The sequence below is a fragment of the Crocodylus siamensis genome, chromosome 2, assembly GCF_052110815.1.
Source record: "Crocodylus siamensis isolate JL-2025a chromosome 2, ASM5211081v1, whole genome shotgun sequence".
NCBI lineage: Eukaryota > Metazoa > Chordata > Crocodylia > Crocodylidae > Crocodylus > Crocodylus siamensis.
The window spans coordinates 165,453,456-165,459,455 of NC_143396.1; the positions used below are offsets into that span (position 1 = coordinate 165,453,456).

General features: G+C 53.8%; 1 protein-coding gene across 1 annotated transcript in view; it reads right to left on the reverse strand.

The window, feature by feature from the left end:
- The window catches only part of LOC149871055 (spectrin beta chain, erythrocytic-like), a 53,642-nt gene extending 48,685 nt beyond the window's left edge, over positions 1–4,957 (reverse strand). The window contains exon 1 of the mRNA XM_090034547.1: positions 4,582–4,957. The gene's annotated coding sequence lies outside the window, so the exon portion shown is untranslated. The remainder of the gene's footprint in view (positions 1–4,581) is intronic.
- Between the last annotated feature and the right edge of the window lie 1,043 nt (positions 4,958–6,000).

The following is a 6,000-nucleotide window of genomic DNA, read 5'->3' on the forward strand; positions in this document are numbered from 1 at the left end:
ATCCATTGCAGTTTCCGCACGTTGCATTTGTGCATATTAACTACAAAAAACAGGTTAACATTAGGGTTGAGATGTAGGGTGCCCAACAATCAAAGAACCATATGACATCCCCTAGACTCCCTCTGGAGTCCTGAGTTGAGTGAATAATCGCTGGGGGCAATGGGGAAGTACAGTTTTTGCTTCTGGAACCAGAACCATAGCTCTGTGGGTTATTTTGCTCTCAGCATCTCAGGAAGCCTCACTGCACAGAATGTAGGAGCAAGGGGGGGAGATCTGGGGGCAACATTTGCCCACATAACACAGTAGCAGGAAGCTTTGCTTCAAGTTGTTCTTATATTTAAAATGACTGAAAAGGGGCAGCCACTTATCCTACTTCAGCTCTTGCCAGTCTCAGAACTGCAACTGCAGAAATACGCTTATTTTTCATTCAGTTAACAGTAAGAGACAACAAACCCCATGACCATGAGATATGAAGTGAATGGGCTAATATACATGAAATATGGGCCAGGCCCAGATAGACTACTTGGGAAAGGCAAACACCTGATATCATGCAGTCTTTCATAATTTAGGAAGTAGGAATCTAGTTACTGAGGTAGGGGAGTCAAAGGCAGCTGGGTTTCAGACTTGCCACAGGCTAGTCGGTCAGGCCCTCAGGGACCATGACCCCAGGGAGATGGGAGTTCAAGAAGAGTGGTTGCTTCTCAAGGAAGCGATCCTCAGTGCACAAGCTAAATCTATTCCAACATGGAGGAAAGGCAGCAAGAAGGCACAGCAGCCCCCCTGGCTCTCCAGAGACCTAGCGGACCTACTGTGGCTAAAAAGGAAAGCCTACAAAGGATGGAGGACGGGATTCACCTCCAAGGAGGATTACTCTGCGCTGGTCCGGTCCTGCAGGGACCAAACCAGGAAAGCCAAGGCTGCAACTGAACTCCAACTACCTTCAGGCATCAAGGACAACAAAAAGTCCTTTTTCAGATATGTGGGGAGCCGGAGGAAAAGCAAGGGCAATGTTGGACCCCTGCTAAACCAGATGGGGCAACTGACAACTGACGCCCAGGAAAAAGCCAACCTATTAAATAGGTACTTTGTGTCAGTCTTTCATCAATCACACAGGATGCCCATGCCTGCTATGGGACAGGGAAATCTGGGTGAGGGGAATCCCCTACCCTCCATAAATGCTGACCTCGTGAAGGAACACCTTGAGAAGCTGGATACCTTCAAGTCAGCTGGCCCTGACAACCTGCACCCCAGGGTACTCAAGGAGCTGGTGAGCGTCATAGCCTAGCCCCTGGCACGGATCTTTGAAAACTCCTGGCGCTCTGGTGTAGTGCCAGAAGACTGGAAGAAGGCCAATGTGGTGCCGATCTTCAAGAAAGGGAGGAGAGTGGATCCAGCTAACTACAGGCCCATTAGCCTGACTTCTATCCTGGGGAAGATCTTAGAAAAGTTTATTAAGGAGGCCATCCTTGATGGACTGGCCCAGGCTAACATTCTAAGGGACAGCCAGCACGGGTTTGTTGTGGGTAGGTCTTGTTTGACCAATCTCATTTCCTTCTATGACCAGGTGACCTATCACCTGGACAAGGGAGAAGAGATTGATGTCATATATCTTGACTTCAAAAAAGCTTTTGATCTGGTGTCCCATGATCACTTCTTGGCCAAACTGCCCAGTTGTGGCCTTGGCTCCACCACGATCCGCTGGCTGGGAAATTGGCTCCGTGGTCGGACCCAGAGGGTTGTGATTGATGGCAGTCACTCATCATGGTGCCCTGTGACCAGCGGGGTCCCTCAAGGCTCTGTCCTGGGACCCATACTGTTCAACATCTTCATTAACGATGTGGACATTGGAGTCAGGAGTGGACTGGCCAAGTTCACCGATGACACCAAACTTTGGGGCAAAGCATCCACGCCGGAAAATAGGCGGGTGATCCAGGCTGACCTGGACAAGCTCAGCAAATGGGCAGACGAGAACCTCATGGTGTTTAACACCGAAAAATGCAAGGTTCTCCACCTTGGGAGGAAAAACCTGCAGCACCCTTATAGGCTCGGCAGTGCTACGTTGGTTAGCACTACAGAAGAAAAAGACTTGGGGGTCATCATTGACCACAAGATGAACATGAGCCTCCAATGCGATGCTGCGGCTAGTAAAGTGACCAAAATGCTGGCGTGCATCCATAGATGCTTCTCGAGCAAATCCCGGGACGTCATTCTCCCATTGTACTCGGCCTTGGTGAGGCCGCAGCTGGAGTACTGCATCCAGTTTTGGGCTCCACAATTCAAAAAGGATGTGCAGAAGCTTGAGAGAGTCCAGAGGAGAGCCACGCGCATGATCAGAGGTCAGGAAAACAGATCTTACGATGACAGGCTGAGAGCCACGGGACTCTTTAGCCTAGAAAAGCGCAGGCTCAGGGGTGATCTGATGGCCACCTATAAGTTTATCAGGGGTGACCACCAGGATCTGGGGGAACGTCTGTTCACCAGAGCGCCCCAAGGGATGATGAGGTCGAACGGTCACAAACTCTTGCAAGACCATTTCAGGCTGGACATAAGGAAGAATTTCTTTACTGTCTGAGCCCCCAAGGTCTGGAACAGTCTGCCAGCGGAGGTGGTTCAAGCACCTACATTGAACACCTTCAAGAGTAAATTGGATGCTTATCTTGCTGGGATCCTATGACCCCAGCTGACTTCCTGCCCTTTGGGCAGGGGGCTGGACTTGATGATCTCCCGAGGTCCCTTCCAGCCCTAATGTCTATGAATTCCCTTATGTGCTATAAGCTACAGAAACTGGTCTATCTTAATCCAACCATGGGTAGACCTCTGACCTCTTTTTCACTGCACAGGGCTCTGAACAGGTACTATACACAACTACTTAGAGCTGGAACAACAACCTTCCACATGAACAGGATTTCCCAGTTTTCCCTGGGTTTTTCTAAAGTGAAGGATAATGGCTGTACAGTATCATATAGCAACTGCTCTGTGATCTCACAATGGCCCCTGTCACACTGCAGCCTGGCAGTGAAACCACCACTTCCAAGACTACACAAAACTTTTTCCTGTATCATTTCAGTCAATGGTTTTCACAGAAGAGAGACAGTACAGCTAGAGTGGACCAAGCACTGGAAAGCATGTCATACACGACACTCCAGCCTAGGGTCCCCATAGCTTTGGCACAGGCACCTATGCAGGACACAGCCCAACCAAGGAACACTATCACCATCACCTCTACACACCAGCTGCTCCTAAATTACAGACCCAGGCTGGATGGGAGAGAGATACCTGCTGATCCCCCCTTCTTTCCACCATAGGCAGCACCTCCCCTCAGTAGAGACCTGAACTTGCATAAGGCTGTCCATCACTGTGTTATCAGAGGGTCTGCCTCCACCTACTTCTGGGCTCATAAATAAAATACTTGTACTGCAGTTGTACCTAGGGTGGCCATTCATCTGGTTTTATAGAGGACAGTCCAGTTTTCTGCTGCTCTGTCCTCTATTGATAACAAAATCTGATGTCTTTATGTCCTCTCTTTTTCTCTTGAGACACCCAACCTTTCAACCCAAATTGAACTTTGGATTGTTCATCTTCATTGGTGAATATATTTGTCATTTAATTAATCCCACGGTCGTATTGGCCCTGCAAATGCCAACAAAGATCCTATTTGTCACACTTCCTAATGACACCCTTACATTAGGGCTGTTGCTTGCTGCCATTAAACATTTGCCTTCCAAATCAGTTTGACATCACCCTCAATTCAAAATGCCCTAGTAAAAGACATCCTTCAACTCAGAATGGTCGAGAGAACACGACTTCATAGCAAAAAGAAGAAAGGGCGAAAAAAAACCCATCGCTGTGCACGAAATGCAACTGTTCTCTATTCTTGAGGTACCTCAATGGCCACCCTAGTCACTGGCAACGTGTAAGGGGTGAGCAGGGGTGAGAGTGCAGGTGCACCCCTTGACAGGCCACGCTCCCTGCTTAGGCAATGGGTGCAGGGGGGTGCCCCCCCATGAGCGCCAGCCAGGGAGCCGGAGTGCCGGCTGCGGCTAGTTCCCAGTCGGTGCAATCGGCTGTGGGGGGATCCCCCCCACCCCGGTTGCTGACTGGTTGCTGTGGGGGGGGCACGTGCCTCCCCATGAATAAGGTGGCACCAGTGGCCCATGACCCTAGTTGTGCCCAGAGCCCCAGCCGGGCACCAGGAGCACATAGGCAGGTGTTGAACAGGCCACCATCTCGGAGAGCCTGGTCAAGGAGGTCTCCAGGTGCTGGGCACTCAGAGGCCGGAGGGCGCGCCCACATACAGCGCCAACTTTTCCCCTCTTATTTCTGCCTGCTAGCTGCACCCCCGAGGGATGCTCGCGGGGCCCAAGGCGGAGGGAAACACCCAAGGCAACCCCCATCCCAGACAAGGGGAAACCAGCTGGTCCCTCAGGAGCCCTCCTCCCCCACCCCGCAGGCCCCTTCCCCCTTCCCGCCCGCCCTGAGGTAAAGTCCGCACTGTACACACACACACACACACACACACACACACACACACACTCCTCCAGGGGCAGCACCCAGCCCCAGGCCCGCCGACCCGCGCCTCACCTGTGCGGGGCAGCGGCGGCGGCGGCAGGAGCGCGGAGCCGGGGGCAGGAGCGCAGCGGCGGCGCGGCGGGGCCGGGGCCGGGGCCGTGCGGAGCGGAGCCGCCCTGGCCCTGCCCTGCGATATAAATAACATTATCTGGGCGAGCAGCGACAGGGACATTCCTGCCCGGGGACAGCGCTGCTGCCCGGCTCAGATAGTCCCGGTCCCGCCGGGGCGGGGGCGGGGGCGGAGGGGCGGCGGCGCCCGCCCTGCAATGCAGCACAGCGGCCCCCCCCGCCCGGCGCCAGGAGCGGCACCTGCCCATGCCCATGCCCGGCGCCGCGGGCACCTAACCGTGCCAAGCGGGGCGGGCCGGGCACACCCCGGGCCGCGCGGGTGGGACCCGCTGCACCCGGCCACCGCCTCCCTGCGGCGGAGAGAGGCCGCCCGGGGTCTGCCAGCAGGTGGCTTGCGCCTGCCCGGGGCGTAGCGAATGGCCTTGCATCCCCCCCGCCTCCCGGAGCCTCAGAGCGCCCCCGTGTCCGGGTCCGGTATGGAGCGAGCCCGCCGCCCGGCACTGCGGGGGCGCGAAAGGCAAGGCCCAGTTGGCCCTGTACCGCCCAGGGAGCGGCAGGGCTGGTGCTCCTCGAGCATGTGTCACATGGAGATACCAGACCCCGCTCGCAGGGGACCTTTTCTTGGCAGGGCCAAGGTCCACCAAGGCACCTCTCCAAGCAAGCCGTTCAGCAGCTGCAGAGTAGCTGGGGGAGGGGGGTGCACCTTGGTCAGATCCAAAATTTAGCCTGATGTGCTGGTACTGTAGAGGCGTTGTGATCAGGGACTGAGCTGGGGGAGGAGTAAAGAACAGGTAGGTCCAGGTAACCCAATGGGGGCTGGACTCGATGATCTTCCGAGGCCCCTTGCAGCCCTAATGTCGATGAAACTCTCCTCTGAAAGGTGAGCGTGAAGATGAGCTTTTCAAACCCAATCTAATCAAACAGTAAACACACTGGAGCAGCACTATCGGACTGCCACCAGCATAGCAGTATCTGTACAGACCACTGAGCCCAGCTGGAGCTGGGCAGAGATGAGATAAAGGACTGTTTTGCTTAACTCATAATAGCTATGCAGGATTTTTCTCTCCACTGAGTGGCACTCACAAACAGTAGGAAAAGAGCAAATGTGGGTACATGTGTAGCTGGTCATGTCTGCTTGAGAAAACTGGTTATCTGCTACGCCTCTTAACAACATCAGGTGCACCTAGGCCAATTTTCTTTTGCATTTAACTGGCTTTCCATTCACTAGACACCCAATATTTCCTGTGTGGGCAAGATCCTCAATCATCACGAAGGGAAATCAAGTGCTGCCATGATGGGAAAAGGTCTTGCATGGGTATAATTTTCTAGAATACTAATCTAAGCACAAGCTAAATTCAAGGC